The sequence below is a fragment of the Pteropus alecto genome, unplaced genomic scaffold (assembly GCF_000325575.1).
Source record: "Pteropus alecto unplaced genomic scaffold, ASM32557v1 scaffold7, whole genome shotgun sequence".
Lineage (NCBI taxonomy): Eukaryota > Metazoa > Chordata > Mammalia > Chiroptera > Pteropodidae > Pteropus > Pteropus alecto.
The window spans coordinates 23,110,357-23,128,415 of record NW_006494614.1 but is presented as its reverse complement, the minus strand read 5'-3'; the positions used below and the strand labels follow the sequence as shown (position 1 = coordinate 23,128,415).

The following is an 18,059-nucleotide window of genomic DNA, read 5'->3' as shown; positions in this document are numbered from 1 at the left end:
TTTTTTTTCTCCTACCTCTGAGGCCATCTATTTTGGTCTCCTTCATTAACAACATTCCTTCTTTCCCCAGCTATATGTTGCATGGATAAAGATTCTCAGTCTTTTATTTCAGCTTAGACATTCCTCTTGAGCTCCAGGCTTGTATATCCCACTGCCTGCTGAGCATCCCTCTATCTTCATCACTCAGCTCAGACATCACTTCTCCTACATAGCCTTTGCCAGGGCTCTCAGTATGTGTGGTGTCATCTTCCATGATCCTGTGTTATACCTCCTACAGATACAGCACATTGTTTTGTAACTGTTATTTTCCTTATCTGTCTGCCCACTGCACTGTGAATTTTTTTGACCTTCTGTTTTATCGTCATTGCCTAGGACAGTTTCTGGCATGAAGCATGTGGTTATTAATTATTTAGTGAATGAGTAAACAAAAATATATTTTGTAGATGAGAAAATGAAGACCAGCAAATAAGAGAACTTTTTAAAAACTAGAACCACCCTAAATCACCACTAGAGGGCTCCAGACCTAGCACCTTAGGGATCTAATAAGGTGTGGTCATGTGCCAAAATGAACATGACTGCAGTCTTGTTGTTGATTTCATATCAATAACAATTCCGTTAGTCAGGGAATTGTTCTATTAGCAATGTACTGGTGTCAATTGATATTGAGTAAGTGGAGAAAAAAAGAGGCATAAATCGGGTGTCCTGGAATTAAGTCTTTAAAGGAATAGGATTTGTTGATTTTTATTCCAAATTTTCTAGCAAAACAGAGAACACATTGTAGAGTTTTCAGTAATTGTCTTCTACAAAGAAGAAAAGCTGGCGAATGCTAACAGGCAAGATTAGACCTTTATATAGTTTTCTAAATGAACAATGCTGCTTTCTAGACAGGATAATTGTTGTCTCAAAGGAAGAATTTGAATGATGAAGGCCTTTATGACAAGCTTGCCAAATATCTAGAAGAGAAAAGGATTACACTAAATCCTGGAATGAGTTCTCAACTATAGATCAAATGTGTTGACTGGAGAATTTAGAAAATTAAGAAATATGCGACTATATGAAAGAATTTATAATATTCAGTTCCACAGGTTTCTGTTTATTGTCAGAATGTTTAGGAGAGAGAGGTAGTTATTTTATTTCAAATATTGGATTTAGAATTTAAACTCAGCTATGTGTCTGATGCACACTGGTCATTAAATCCTGAGTACACAGTATTTAAAAGTTGTTTATTATCTTTTGTAATATAATGAAATGCCAATTTCTTAGACTACAAAGATAAGGGGGAAAATCTATGCAAAAAAGAAAAGGTTTTTATTCATAGGTCAGCTTTCATTCAAAAAGAAAAAATATGAAACTATACCATCAGCTCATTTTATGTTTAGGAATTATGGTTTATGGAAAATCTTTGTCTTTTTGATTCTGGGATATCTCCTCTAGTTGACCAAAGTATCTTTTTTCTAATACAAATATTATTTTAAAAAAAAAACTTTATCTTGCAGTATGGTTTGTGTCAGCTTTTGGATTTTTTTTTAAAGTTGTTCACATGATTAGTTGAATTAATGATGTGCGTACCAACATGCTACAGAAAATGTCTATGAAACACCTACTCATATAATAGGAATTAGCTGAGGGAAGCATTGAAAAGGAAGGTAAAATAACTGGCTCCTCATATTTTTGTATGCCACCTTCATGTTTAACTTTTCTAAAATAATATACTTTAGCAAGAAGACTTATTTCCCAAATGTGAGAAATAAACATGATTCTTTGAAATTTGTCCTTTCAGAATCATATTAACTAATATTTTAAGACAATGAGTTCACAAAAATAAATTGTTCCTAATTAAAATTATTTGTTACACAAACATTTATTTAAGACCTGCTATGTGCCTAACACTGTGTTAGGAGCTGGGCTTTCAAAAATGAGTAAGATATTGTCCTTGTCCTCTAGGGAATCTAGTTTAGTTTACAGAAATGAACAGAGAAAGAGAATGTAGAAAGATGTTAGAGTGGTATCCTTTGGGAATTGACAATTGTAGCATAAAAATTGAGCCTTAGAAAAAAAAGGAAGTCCTGTCAGTTATGACAGTATGGCTGAACCTGGAGGACGTTATATTGAGTGAAATAATCCAGTCGCAGAAGGACAAATTCTGTATGATTCCACTTACATAAGATTTCTAAAATAGTCAAATTCATAGAAGCAGAGAACACAACGATAGTTGCCAGAGGCTGGGGGAAAGTAGAAATGGGGAGTTGTTATTCAACAGGTATAAAGTTTCAATTATGCAAGATTAATAAGTTCTGGATTTCCACTGTACAACATAGTGCCTATAGTTAATAATGTAATGTTACTTCAAAATTCGTTGAGGGTAGATCTCATGTTAGATGTTCTTACCATAAAAACAAACAAACAAACAAAAACTAAGGGACTTCAGGAAACTCTGGGAGGTATTAAATATGTCAGCTTACTTTCGGTGATGGTATCATGGGTGTTTGCATTTGTCCAAACTCATCAAATTGTACACATTCAATATGCACAGTTCTTTGTATATCAATTATACCTCAATAAAGCTGTTAAAAAAAAAAAAGAGTTGAGAAAGTTTATCTAGTGAAGTAAGTAGAGGAGAAGGAGACAGCAGGCCAAGTACTGCTGGCAGAAGAAAGAGCCTGAACAAAAGCATGGAGTGCTGAGCCTCTGGGGACAGGAGGGTAGCCCAGGCAGTTTTGAGACACAGAACTGACGAGTCAAGTTCAGGCAAGATTCTGACAAACCTCACATCAAAGCTCCATAAGCCATGCGGCAATATGACATTTGTGAAGACTTCTAAGTAGAGAACCCCATGTCCACATTTCATTATGTCACTCAAGTGGCACAATGGGGTTGGATTTTTGAGAGAATAAGCAGGATTCATGCAGCTATACTATTTACTACTTTTAACGTATCAGCAGAGTTTTTTGTTTGTTTTTTTTTTTTTTTTATCTATGTTAGGATGTTCCATGGAGCTACTTGTATGATTTTTTTTTTTTTTTTTACAATTTCTATCTAGCTCAGGAGACATCCCCCTTTACTTATGAACATTTTGAAGTCAAAATATTATTTTTTATTCATTTGTCTTTTTCAACAATGTAACTTATGTGGCATGAGCCCTACTTTACAGCAGGACGCTAGGTGTAAGAGAAAGAGGAAAAGTTTTGTTGGAGCTAACAGACTTCCAGTTGAGATTGGGAGATGGTGTGTGACTTACTCTAGTGGCTCGCATGCGAGATTCCTAAAGCACATGTTAGAACTTATTATGACAATTTGAAATATAAAAATATATTAATTTTATCTCTTATCAAACAACAATGAAATCATCAGTACTATCCCTCAAATGAGTGAATGGTATATAATTTTAGCATGTGTGTTTAGGCGGGTTAGTCTTTAGAAAAGCTAGGGGCGGGAGAACCTTTTATTTTGACCAGCAGGGATTATCTGATAAGAATCACAGGAGAACAAGCATTATCAGGAGGCAAGAATCCTTTGATAACAGCATCTTTTGCTCAGTTTCTTCAAGAAAATGTTCTTCCCTTTGGGGTTTTGGAGATGTTAAAGACAGTATTGTTATTTAGGGAGTGTCAGTGAGATTTTTTAGAAATAGAACTGAAAGAAGTCTCTAATGGCCTGAAGTAACTCATATAACTAAAACATTTTAACTAATCCCCCTACTTGTGATTCTTTATTCTGAAGCCAAATTTGTGTTTTCTCACTTTCTTAAAAAAAAACATTTGTACCAAAAAGATGAGTTGTTGACAAGGATTAATTTCCCTCAACTTTTCATTTAGTACATATATATTTGTGGAAGGACAACTTCTTTCTCCCTGAGAGAGTACATTTCCTAAGGAAAAAAAATTCTAATGTGAACTATTTACTAACAGTAGACCTATTGAACTGATGTTATTAAATTGTCTTTATGAATTAGTATTTCATCGAAGTCACTGCAGTTTAGCTCCTCATCTCCCTGTATTTCATAGCAATTTTTCTTCTCTTTGGGGAAGACTTAATTGAAATTTACATACATGTAATTTTCATATAATAAAATTATTCTTAATCAGAATGTTTGTAATTGAAGAACAATTAAACTGGTTAACAGAACTAGCCACAACCCTTTTAGATGAACATATATTTTTTATAAAATATTGGTCAGATTTTTTATTAACAAGCGGAGCTGATGTGACCTATACAAAGGAAAGAGCTCTCAAATGTCCCCAAATAACTTCTGCCATCTTGTTTTGAATGAATATTCTTTGTTGGAGGAAAACCACTAAGTAGAGATGTCTTAGATTGATAATATATGCAAATACACTAAGATTATGATTGAGAATAGTTTGTCAAGAGGAAGCCTGAGAGCATTAAGCATCTCCCTGGGGAAGGATATAACACTAACTCCTGAGGAAACAGGTTAAAAAGAGAGGGATAGATGAAAGTATATTACAGCACTAGCTCTGCTTAAGGTACACTGTTGCCAGTGCCTTATGTAATCCTCACAATTATGCTGAGAAGTAGAAATTATCCTCATTTTATTATGGCATAAAGGATGCTTAGAAACATCAGGTAACTGCCCAAGATCACACAAGTGAAGGGAGCCAGAATTAAAACCCAGGAACTGATCCTTAAACGAACCTTTATTCTACTAGATCACAGGTATGAAAGACAAGCTTCCTAGTGTACAATTTGTCTAGGATCGACCTGACTTAAACATCAGGCACGGAAAGTGGTTTGATTTTTGCATGGTAATTCATGGCACTGCACTGCCTCAGGACAGCGGAACAGTTTAAGAAGACAGTGAGGAACCTAATCCCTCACTCGTGTGTCCTTGGTCAATTCACTTGACCTTTCCATGTCTCTGAATTCGAAATGGTAGTACCTGCCACATCTACTTCACACAGTTGCTAGACAAATCAAATGCCATGTATGTGAAAGAACTTTCTTGTAAATGTAAACCTCTATCTAAATATACTTAAATCCATTACTGTCTTTCTGAGCACATTCATTCATTCACATCGTATTGTAGATAGAAGAGATTATCTTGAATCTGTAATAGAACAAACACATTTTTTCTCTGTATAAATTTCTCAAAATTCAGTTAACAAAAATTTGACCATCTCAATGAATTGCTAAAATGAGAGATGGCATGCTGTATGTGTGGAATACTTATTCTAGGTATGTAAATCTACTCATGAAGAGATCCGTAAAAGTCACAATCAGGCAATAACACCAACTGAGTCTCAGTATTCGGTGATGTTTTTTTCTCCTCTGATTTGTAGCTTCTTCTTCGCTTGTAGGGTTTGTTCACCCACGATCTGAGTTGTGGCATTTTATTAGTTATGATGTTCTCTAAGTCTCAACTACTATCTCTCACATTCTAATAAAAATTTCTTTTTCTTTAAAGCCTTCCAGTTATCTGAGTAGCATAAGCAACAGAAAATAGTGGCCTTATGTTATGATAATGAGACCTGGAAAGTCTCAAGACTTGGAATGCCTTAGTTTATTTCAAAACATTCTGGTTTTAAATTGCTTTAGAAAAGAGAGGAAAGCAGCTGGAAATGAGGCAGAGCAGGAGGGAAGGCAGGCGAATTTAACTAATGAGCCATTAAAGGAAGTATGTATTAGTCCACCCATTTGATATTAACTTTACTTCTCATTCATCATCACTGTAAAAAGTGTTTATTAAAAACCACATTAATTTTAAAATGTGTTATTATTTCTTTCTGTTACAGGCAGGGCTCTTGATTTCCTTTCTCTTTTTTTCTGGTATTGTTTTTGTGCATTGTTTCATTATTGCAGTATGAGAATTGAGCAGTGGGCTCCAATGTGTCACATTTCAGTGCATAGCAATTTATGTTGAAAACATATTTAAGAAATTTGTAACGTGGGGCAGCAGCTCCCTCTACTGTTATCACTGGAAAAGCTCTAAGCAAAGAATGACACTTCATGGCCCTTCAGATGATGTCCAAGGCATGGAAATTTTTCAGTGTTTGAGGTTTAATTATAAATCTACATGATTTCAAAATTGATTTTTAGGATCTTGTTGCATTTTCTGCTTATCCTGTACTTAAATGCAAATGCTTTTTCATCAGCAGTCATTTTCAGTGTCATCATTTGATGCTGTCTTGAAGTGAAAACCTTTAGCTCATGGATCTCTAAAATGCTCATCTATTATAAAAGGTTGGTAAAACTCTACAGTGTTAATTTCATGGAAGCTGACTCCAATGGACTTTATGCTTCTTTTCTAAAACATAATTTAAAACTTACGCAACGTTGTTATTTCTATTCTAGTTTTAACTGCAGTATGGAAAAACTTTTTTCACGTAAAGCATGAGCCATTGCACATTCTTGATGGTTATGTTTATACAGCAGTGTACACAGTTAAAAGAGTAAATTTAGGGTGTGAAATTGAATTCATTTAGTCAACAAATACTTATTGATCATCTACCACGTGTTAATTATTATTATAAACATTGAATATACAGTGATTTTAAAAAAACAAAGCAACAAAGTACAGACAAGGCCTCTACCTTCTGTAACTTACACTCTAATGTGTGGGAAGGGGAGCAACGGTTAATAACTCAATAGGGAGAGAAAACAATTTCAATTTAGTATGAGGTGCTGTAGGAGAATAAACTGGGTAATGTAAGAGTGACTTGCAAAGATGAGTTGTTACTGTAGATAAAGTGGTTCGGCTGGCATCTCTGAGTATCTATTACTTGAGAAGGAGCTAGCCATGTAAGGGCCAGAGTAAGAACCTTCTGACCAGAAAGATCAGGACATGCAAAGGGCCTGAGGTGGGAAGGAGCTCAATGTAGTCAGTAAACATAAAGGAGCTAGGAGAAGAATAGCGCCAGTAAAGGTTTTGAAGCTCAGTGGCTTTTATCATGTAAGGCCTTGTGAGAGCAGAAGAGGGGATAGGGGTGGGGGACGGTAATAAGCACCTAGGAAAATAATCAACAGGTCACATCTCCCTTTTGTAAGTCTTTGTATGTTTTTATCTGAAATGGTTAGATCTTTATTTTGATGTAATGAAATTATTATTCCTTCTGATAATTCTAAAGGTAACATCATTTTTAACACATCACTTTTAGTCTTTACACAGATAAAAAATAGACTTGTTTGCTGAGAGAAAATAAGAAAACTGACAAAGCCTTGATAGTAACCCATTTAATTTCAGTCTTGCCTGAATCCAGTGGATGCAACGTTATTCATTAAAGATGGAGACTCTAATCACAAATAAGTCAATTTTTTCTTTTTTTCCATAGCTAGACCTGATGCTTTCTTTCTGATAAGCTGTGGGTTAAGTCAGATAAACAGTCCTAGCGATGAACATGTATGCCCTCAGAACACCATAAAACTAATGCGTTTTTGTACCTGTACCACATTATCCATCAGTATCCCCAAATTTTGTCTTCCATCTCTAACTTTATTTACTATACACCAAGAACTCATGGTGCAAAGTTATTGTTTTCAGCATATAGCAAGGCCCACCTCTAAAACAAATTAGTACCCCAAACACATTTTGGACTGCAGAATAAAGTGGATGACCAAAAAAAAATTCGATTAAAACACTGAATTCTTGTTAAAACCCCCTGTATGTAACTACATGAATTTTGAGGCTCATGATGTCTCAATGGGAATCTAATTCATAATCTTTACATCCCTTTCAGAAGCCTGGAACTGATCAGGGTTTTGTCATATTTCTCAGTTTTCCTTTCAGCTAAGAATCTTAGTCTCTTGGGTCTATTAAATGACTAAAGGCCATGTACTGAATGATAATATCTTCAGAGAAAATGAACCTAATCATTTATTTGAGTCAATGGGAATAGTAATTTCATTTCTTAATAAAAATAAGATGACTTCCTCAGATTTAAAATAAGGATACATAAGACCAATAAAATCATGACATGGCCAGTTAATCATTTTATCGCCATTTGTCCCCCACTAGGGTCATGGTCTCAGACAAAACAGCTGTTGCCAACATTTCTAAAATTCCAGAGTCACCTTGTGTTGCCACAGAATACGTAGACATGCAAGTAAGGCAGCTGGGGATATCAGGTTGAGAATTTGAAAACTAGCACTTGGGTTCAATTCCCTAATTACTTCTCTTTTTCTCTACCTATGAACAGCAGCAGTGGGACATTAGTAGACACCTTCTGACTTTCTGAGTTTTTCCTAATTATAGCTACACTCTAGAGAAAAAGGATTTTAACTTACAGCCACTGTCTACTTTTTTCATCTTGAATTATGTTATTGAAATTAGCGAGACATCTGAACTGACACGCATTATGCATGGCGATGATGGGACAGGATATTCGAAATCCTTGATATGGTCACCAAACTTGTTATTAGTTGGGCCAGTACATGGATTAAACACCATTTCTTCGTGATGGGTAAAATTAGATTTTAATAAATCTGATTGGCCTTTGAGAAAATATTCAGAAAGGGAGACTCATTTCCTAAATAATCTTATAATTTGTATTTGATGATATAGTTTCCAAAAGCATCTCCATTCAGTATTTAATTTTACCAGTATATAACTCTGAGAGGTAGGCAAGAAAACATTATCTTCATTTTCACAATAAGAAAACTCTGGGCCTTGGAAAATAAGGGGCTTAGCTAAATCCATGTGGTCAGTTTTCTCTGCACGACAACTACAGCTTGATAGGAAACTATTTTGATCAAAAGAAATTATGTGACTAAAGAAGCAACAAGTTTTCAGCATTATTTGGGAGATCTGAAACATGGAAGGGAATTTGGTAAAAAAGACTTGAAGAGCTCTAGCTATATATGTATTTTTGTTAAAAAGTAAAAAGATCTGAAGCAAATATGGCAGATAGGTAGGGTTTGACAACACTGGATTGTAGATTCACGGATATTTATTGTATAATTTTCTGTGTTTTTCAGCACACTTGAAATATTTCAAATTTATTTTAAGAAACAGGAAAACCATCTTATTAGATTAGCAAAGGTTAATATCATTAAGTGCTTCCTCACTGGCCTAGAATGTGCTTTTGTAGAATAAGCCTAGATATTTTAAAAACAAAATCATCAATTTTTTTTTTTTCTAAAACTTCCCTGAGTGCACCCTCTATAACCATGGGGTTCAGTTGAGCCAAAAAATTGTCATTTGTAGAGTTATCATTAGTATAACTGATAGATCAGAGAGAATCCTTGATGTCACACATTGACGTTGAAAGTGGAGACTACAACCACCCCAAAATAAAACCTACAGATCGTTCATTTTGCTTCTTTTCTGTTCAGAATGTCCCCAACTATTCAAATTTTGCACATTCTCTTGGCTTCTGTGTAACTTGGCAGTGTATAAACCACTGCCACCAACCTGGATATCTGAAATCACAGCAGTTTGTCTTGGAAACTGCATTTTCTCCACACAGGAAGGACTGTCGTTCAACCAACATTTTAAAAGAGAGTGAGTGTTATCGCTTAATTATAGTAAACAGAAACTCAAAGTTATCGATAGGTGCATGCTGTGTAAGCCAACTTCTCCCTTGATTTGGGTGCATTTTGAGAGATTCCTGAGGTCAGGCATGCGGGTGGAGGCACAGTTGTTCCCCAGATATAGTTTTTGTTGGTAGTGAGCTTTTGGGGACACCATGGATACAAATAATTTGTTTCACACATCTCCATTCTTACTAGTTTTTATGCCCCTGTGGCTTTTATCACCTTGTGCTGGGTCAATGATGTTGCTTCTGTGGGGTGGCAAGGCACTCTCAAAATTCCTACTGCTCCTTACATTGCAGGAAGCTGACAAATAATATTTTTCCTTTAGCAGGACATACAGGGGAGCGATGAGTACGAAACATTTTATGGATGGATAAGTGTACTAGCAGCATTAGGTGAGGAATCTTTTTTCCTAACCATCACGCCATGGAAATCAGTCAGAAATATCCCACGCTATCAATAATGCAGTGGCTTTACACCAATTCAATTGATTTCTTTCATAAATCAAGGAAAATAAGGACCTTTAAAAAAAATGTTCCCCCTGTGGAACATAAAGTGTTAAAAATTTATGAGCATCATAGCATAATTTAGAAAATCTGCTTTTATGAAATGAGTTAATTATACCCATTGAATGCGTTCACTGTCACAGTCTCATCCTCCCACTCCTGTTCCAAAATGACAAATAAAACCAGGGACTGTGCAATTTTGGAAAACAATCAGGTCACATATTGAGTATTTTGCTTATTCATACAACCATAAACTGCCTATGCCTGAGTTCCCTCAATTACACAGCTCAGTATGCAGGCCAGAGGAGACAAGCCCAGCTCAGTACTTCCTGGAATACACAGGGGAATAGTTTGAAAAATGTCCAAAGTGGCAGATGTGAAAAATTCTCATTCAAGATTCAGAAGATGCCTTTGCTGCAATTCCTCACCTGTTAATAGCACTGCTTCTGAACTTCTGAACCAAGGATGCTGGCAATATCTTAGACTGAGACACTCAAGAGCTATCGATCTCTCAAAATATGGTGCAGGTATATGCCACTGTCAGGGGAAAACTGGCTGACACAAGAGAAGACCATGGATCAAAGTGCTGCTAAGAATTTCCAGAGATTAACCAAGAATGAACGTGTGGCTGCTGGCTTCTAACAAAACTGCTATTCCTTTTTTTAGAGGAAATCCCCAAAAGATGTCCTTGACAGAAGCTTAAACCAGTGTATTGTATTACTGAAATCTTTCAAAGTCCCAGAATGCTAATACACAAATCTCTCCTCTAGAACAAATACAATGGCTCTATTGTATTCTTGTTTGAAGGGTATTTCATTTTCTCTATTAAGTGCGACAGCTTTCCCACAGCTGTTCTTCACTGCAATTTCATGCTCACAGGAATTTCGGCCTATCGAAATCATCCCCAAACAATATTACTCTCTTGGTTAGTCAGTCTTTTTTCTACCAACTATGGCCACTGTTATTTATCCTTTTCTTATCTCATAAATAGTATGACTCTTTATGCCTCATTTGGTGTCATTTGGTCTTCAAAAGTTAACTAAGATGGTGATTAAGATTGCCAGCTTCTTTCCTTTTCTTTCTCAGAAATCTCTCTCTTTCTCTCTCTCTAATCTAAGCCTTCCATGATTTTGACAGTTCTCTGTGTCTGCATGTGGTTCTTCTCTTTTATCCTTACCCTCCTCTTATGTTGGTCACTTTCTCTTCATCTCTCCTTGTCATCCAAATCTTTGAAAATATGTATCTACACTGTGTCCCAGAGCTCTCTTTGCATGGCCCTTACTGGTTCTGTATCCTACTAAGGGATTCTGTGACCTCTTACTGTTGAATGTCCTGCTTGATTTTTTAAAGCAGCTTTAGGATGATTGATATTTTATTTTCCTATATGTCACCCCACTAACTGTGAGGCAAACAAAGGAAAGAGTTAAAAGATCAACGCTATGAGCTGAAACCTGGCTTTTGTATACTTGTATGACCTTGGATAAGATGATTAACCTTTTGTTATGTGTAAAATAAGGATAATGCTCACCTCATTAGATTGTAATAATATATATACCTGACACACAGCTATTATTTTCAAGAGGTAACTATTGTTATTTGTCAATGTTATTATCATTATCCCATTTTATCATTCTCTGCCATTTATTTGCTCATTATTTTTGTCCTACTCTCCTAGGACTTAGTGCAGGGCCTACCATTTCTAAAGTAAAAGTGTTGATACTTTTCCTGATTCTATCTTTATCATCCTCATGTAACTTTTACTTCTGCTTTGCTCCCCTCCTTTCTATTTTTTTTTCCATTCAAGTCTTTATAGAAAAAAAATTATGCAACTAAGAATGTCGATCTAAATATATTTATTGACATATTCATCATCTAGAAAAATTGTTAGATTTTATTTTCAATGTGAACCAAAACACTTGAAAAACACCTATTTAAGGATGAGAGTATTTCCAATTTCATGAATGTATCTTTGTGTATTAGCCAAACAAATGAAACATGCCCTTCGGATTAGCTTGAAACCTGAGTTTGCCCTGAGTTTATTTCTATTTGATTTCCCACCTCATATAGTCAGAATTAACTTCAATACTTGATTCAAAAGAAATTGCTCTATTTCTAAGACCATCACACCAGTAAATCAGAGTGCTAGGCCTGATGGTGGTATAGGCAAAGAATCAGTCTTCAGGATTTTCATCCTCTCTCTCTGTACCCCTTTCCTTCTTCACTGCTATCTTTTTCTGTCTCTACTCCCCAGTATCATCCCTTTACTCTTCTCCTTTTCTGTATCATCCAACTTGCTCTCAAGAAACACTTAATACATAATTCTTAAGAATATATTAGAGTAGAACAACTCTTAAACTTGGTTCTACCATTTCTTTATTATGATTTGGTGGGAGGAGGTCTCTAGTTTCTCCATGACAGATGGGGAATATAATAATACCCACCTCACTTAGTTATTATAAAAATCAGAAATCATGTATTCTGCAATCACATCACCCTGCCATTCAAGAAATATAAGTGAAAACACTTTTAGAATTATCCTAAGCTATGTAAATGTGAAGCACCAGTATTACATCTCCCAGGAACATTTGAATTTGAGCTGGTGATAAAACCTAGTGCCAAATCAATCAAACTTTCTTTATGGAGTTTTAGGCATAAACCAGAAAGTGGGTAAGATACTTTGATGAACAAAAACTCCTTCCCAAGAACGTTAAATTTCATCTAATACATACTGTCTGGCCCCTATTCCCATCGTAATCCCAAAAAGGAGAACTTGAGGTTTCTGTATTGAAATGTAAACAATATCAACATTAATGAACCTTCTGGTTTCAAAAATCATATTTTGCTGTTTGAGCATTTTCAGCAGTTTTGGGGGTAGGGGAAGGGAGTGTTGGCATCTCCTTGGTCATAAAAAAAAATGTAGCAGAAGCATTCTCAAAAAAAATAATCCATTATAAAAATACAACTGTTTAACTCACATAATTAAATCCCAAGAGACGCTGAAAATTTCATTTTGAGCAAATATTTAAGATAAAAGGATCTGTGTTTAAAAGAAAACAGGATCGATTTCTCAAATATTTTCTATCTAAAAGAGTATTATTGATTTTTCTCTCAGAGTTAGAATACAACTTTCTATGTTGTAATTCTGGTCAACAGTCCATTCGTAAGCTCTCTTCTGCTCCACTGGAGCTTGCTGCACTTTTGTTTTCAGTATTTAGCCAGATTCCTAGATTAATCTGAATCTGCTGGCCCTGTCGTCCCTGAGTTTGAAAGCAGCAGGACCTCTTCTCTGTTTGCTGCCACTTCTAACCAAAGCCAACAAGCCAGAAACTGGCTTTCCCTTCAGAATTTTTCTTGTAAGAGTAATGATTCTACTGAGTTCAGTGAACATTTAAGGGAAGGAAGAGCTACTATGTACCCTATCCTGTGTTGTGATAGGATAAAAAAGATGGAAACTCCTTGCCTTCAAGGAATTTTCATTCTAACTAGGAAAACAGACACGTCCATAAGCCACTATAATCAGTGTAAATGTGCTTTACCAAGTTATATATAATGTTGTAGATGGAAATATATGTGAGAGGAAAAATTCAGACATTAGTTTTTCCAAGATTACTGAATATTGAAAGATGCTTCATCTTACCATTCCTATGAATGAGTTTAACCTTCCTATGATGTATTTTTTTTAATATCAAGGGAAAAATAATTACTGATCTCTCTCTCTTTATTACTAGCCATTAGAAAATTGGAAATTTTTTTTTTTGAAAATTAGCCCAAATAACTTTCCAGTAATGAGCTTTCTATTCTGTTCTTATAGTAAAGCTATTTTTTTTTTTGCATGTTTTGAAGAGATTGGTTAATACAGCTTTCTTCAGAGAGGTTTCTGTCATTTGAAGTAATGACAAAAGTAAGTAACTTGCTACTGAAGTTAATTGGAAACCCACAGGGCCAGAAGACAATTATGTGAAACCCGAAAATATGTATTTGTGAATCTCGCAGGGAGTTCCTAACAAGAGAGTGAAGACCAATGGTGCCTGGAGAGAAGTGGCAACCATATGGCTCGAGGAAGCTAGTCAGCAGTTATGAAAAACTAAAGGATGTATGTAGAGAAAAGGGAGAAAGGAAAATAGCTCAGGAGGGAGGATCAGAGAGAGAGTGGAATGGTTGACCGAGGAGCCATGGAGATCTTGATTCAGAATACCGAGGGTGTGCTAAAGCCGAATCAAAAGACTGAACCTTGTCTTGCACAGAGCTTGCAGGGAAAGGAAAAAAGAAAAGGCTAAAGTTGAGTTCTTCGATGTAAGTGTGCTACATGAACTAGCTGAAAAATGGAAGTGCAGCCAAGACCAGAACTGAAGAAGTATGGTTTTTAACTGAGAACTCTTCCCATCTCTTAAACTTTGGGAATCTGTAGCCCAAACTGGCATCTACTAAGAAGATGATAATGCAAACAACTCCTCATTTTCACACCATGCATCTGATGACACTGGTGGCAGACATCATGATATTTCTCTATTTTCCACCTCTATCTAACAAGATTTTAGCCAAAAAAAAAAAAAAAATCTTCTTAAACTATTGCTGAGCATATACACTCTCCAAGCTTTAATTCACTTCTTCACTCTAAATATGGTTCTTTGCAGTAGGAAATAACATTAAGATATTTCCCCACTCCAGATTTATGGACCCCTCAGGTAATTACACCTGAGATAGTTGGATTCTGAACAGGTAAATCTCCCTGGAGTTCATGAGCATTTTAAAGCTGCTCTATAATTGTATACTCATCACGTTAACCCAGATGTCCTATGTTCCCCAACCCAATACAAATAAAGTAGAACTGCATGAAAGATAGACATTAAATAGCCATGATTTCTATATGGCTATATTTCAGGTCACTATGATGAGCAAGATATTTGGGACATTTTTTCTTTCTGTAAACCTTCAAATGGTTTTCCTAGTAGAGCTCCTGAGAGCATTAGCCAGGGCTGATGTGCTCTCCATAGCTGGCTTCTCTTCTACATTCAGCCTGGGCCATTATGCATCTCTTTGACGAGTCCTTATAATTGCAAGCTTCAGAGAAAGTGACCTCTCAAGTGCCCTGGAGCATCTACTATAACTGTGATGCCAGGAGACCTGTCACTTATCACAAGTCTTTAACTTCTCCTTCTGCAGAGTTGATTGATAGTCTACAAGACTGACAGCTCTTGCTAAACTCGGAAACAAATGATTCCTTGGATCTTCTCCAACTGTGCTTTGTACCAGAATAGAAAATAGAAAAATAGCACATCTCTTGAGGATGTGGCTGTAAGACAGCCACCAATTCCAAGACCCCAATGTCTGTATTGTTTTTCAGACAGTAAACAGAGTTGCTCTCGGCATTTATGTGTATAGTGTTTTTATATGGTCACCGTCTCCACATTGATTGAGGTTGTTTGTTACTGACAGTTTCAGAACAACCCAGTGAGTCATTGCTACGCTGACTGCAGTCAATGTACAGTGAGACTGCCTGAGGATTCATACGGGTATCTTCTTTCTGTGGCTTTAGGGTTTCTTCAGCCCTCTGGGAGAGTTTGCATAATGTATTGCCTGCAGGGCAGACTGTTAGCTATACATCCCTTACATTAAACTTGAAATTTGTGGTACCCAAAATATCTCAGTGACTAAAAGAAAAAGGAAGAAAATATCATCATACTCATCAGCCAACTAAGTAGTAGAGCCTACAATTTCAGATTGACTCCATTTGGAGTGTTTATTTTGTGGATATGACATTTTATAGCAAGAACCAAACATATGAAAATGTAGAAGCAACTTTTATAGGTTTATTAATCTTGTGGCTATCTGAATAATATTGTTAAAACTTTTCTATTGGCCAATAGCTCTGTTCAGTGAGCTCTGCTCTTGCTATTATTATTAGAGAGAGGAGCGGCACTGAGCTCTCCTACCCTACCCCTAACGGGATGCTCAAGAACAAGGTCAGGATTCCAGATGAGGACTATATTCTGTGTTTATGAAAAAGACCTATGCCCTGCAGACAGATAACCAGTCTGTAAAAGAGCAGACCCAATTCTTACCCAGTTTTTAATTAGCATCATCCTATTATTTTTACCATTCTCATCCATACTGCTATCTGTTGCGTGCCATGCAACTCTATCAAACTGTCCACTGTCCTGCTTCTTTTTCCAGAGCCCCTTTGAAGGCTCCCTCTTCTCATACCTTTTGACCACCTGCTCTCCCCACCTCCGCAAAATCAGATAGGATGCATTTTGAGTACAGTTGTGGATTGGGAAGAATTTTTTTTTGAGGGAGGGAATATCCAGGCGTAATCTCCCCATCATGTCTTGAGAGGTAGTATGAAGGTGATGGAAGATACAGGAATAGATAAAAGGGCCTCCCTTGGCCATTCGGTAGGACTACATCTAAAGGCAAAGTGCTTATTTCCTCCCCTCCTGCACCAAGCACAGTGCTGGCTCATAAGAAGTGCCAAGTACAAGTTTTGTTGATTTTTTTTTTTTTTTAATTTCAATATGGGGAGTAGAACATGGAAGAGCAATCACCAATCACCAATATCCTTGAAGGCACGGTCTGCATGACAAAAAAAAAATTCCTGCAAAAATTATTTTAGGCTAAGAGTCTGCTTTTAAGTTAAGATAGTAGAGTAGGTGAGAACTGAATTTGGGCCCAGGCTGCCTACGTTAAATATTCGCCCTGCCTCTTACCAGTGATATCAGCTTGGGCCAATTAACAGTTTCTAATCCTCGTTTTCTGTATTGTTGAATTGAAAGTCATGACAGTACATACCTCATGGTGTTATTGTGGAGATTAAATGATTTAATTCATGTAAAAACCCTGGTATAATACCTGGGACACAATAAGTACTATATAAGTATTTGCTATTATTATTTGATTGAAAATTTTGCTCTATTTGAGAGACTGTATTATTAATTGTTCTGCTATATTTAGGAGCCCCAATTATTAGAAAGAATGTGTATGAAGCTAAATTTACCCACCACATCACTATTCTTTCATCTAATTTACCCTATTATTAACACACATTCACTATTCACTAAACATTTACTACGCATATATCTCTAAGTAATGATACTATATGTACTATCATTACCTGTTAATGATAGTACATATAGTATCTAAAATTTCTAGCCTCATTATATAGTTGTAGGAGGATCAATGTGTATGGAATCTCATGTCTCCTGAGTTTCAAGAATGAGTTTTTAACTTGCATCTCCTTGGCTAGAAACTTTGTGCAACAACCTCCAGCTCAGTGATTGCTTTCCTCATTACTTCATCTAACTGACCTAGAATACTTTAGACAAAGCTGGCTGATAGAAAAAGAACATGAAAAATATGTAATGCCATGAGAGTTCTTTTCTGACATTAGCTTTGTTTTTATTTCAGCAAGGTAACAGCATCATTTGTCTTTCCAATCACAGGCGGCTCCATTACTCATGAGGCCTATTATTTTCTTAAGAGTTATACCAACCTGCTTTGAGACATCCATCACTACATCTTTGTGTCCTCTACATTTAGTGGCACGATGCAAAGAAAATATCTTTAGTCACAAGCCGTTGATAAGAAATACTAGTCATAAAAGTTAAACATCATTAATTTTTTCGATATACCTAAGGTGTTACCTATATCAGTGAGTGCAGCTATCAATGGTTCCTTAAAATTTTCCAAGCTTTCATTACCTTTTTAAAAAAATAATCTTGTATAATAGTAATGTTTGATTTGCTTGTTCATAATCTTTGTCTTCTGAGGTAAAATGTAGAGAACTTTGCCTCTATAATATTTTCACTCCTCCTAGGAGCCTTTGAGGTCTAGATGAAATATGCAGTCTCTTTTCTGAGATAGCTGACTCTTTTGGCTTGAACTATTTGATTTAAAATAGTGCTAAGGTTTATATTGTCTTATGGCCCTCTCCCCAAAATGTAATGCCTGAAAAACTCAGAAAAAAAAACTTCTCTTTCTTTCTTCCTGGAATTTTTAGGGACAAATGCCTTTACATCTTTCCTATCTTCCCAGAGCTCAGCATAGTGCTTAATGAATATTTCCACGTCA

General features: G+C 36.0%; 1 protein-coding gene across 1 annotated transcript in view; it reads left to right on the top strand.

Moving 5' to 3' along the window:
• Window positions 1-18,059, top strand: part of COL19A1 (collagen type XIX alpha 1 chain) — a 279,851-nt gene that overhangs the window by 188,844 nt on the left and 72,948 nt on the right. The gene's annotated exons all lie outside the window — the stretch shown is intronic.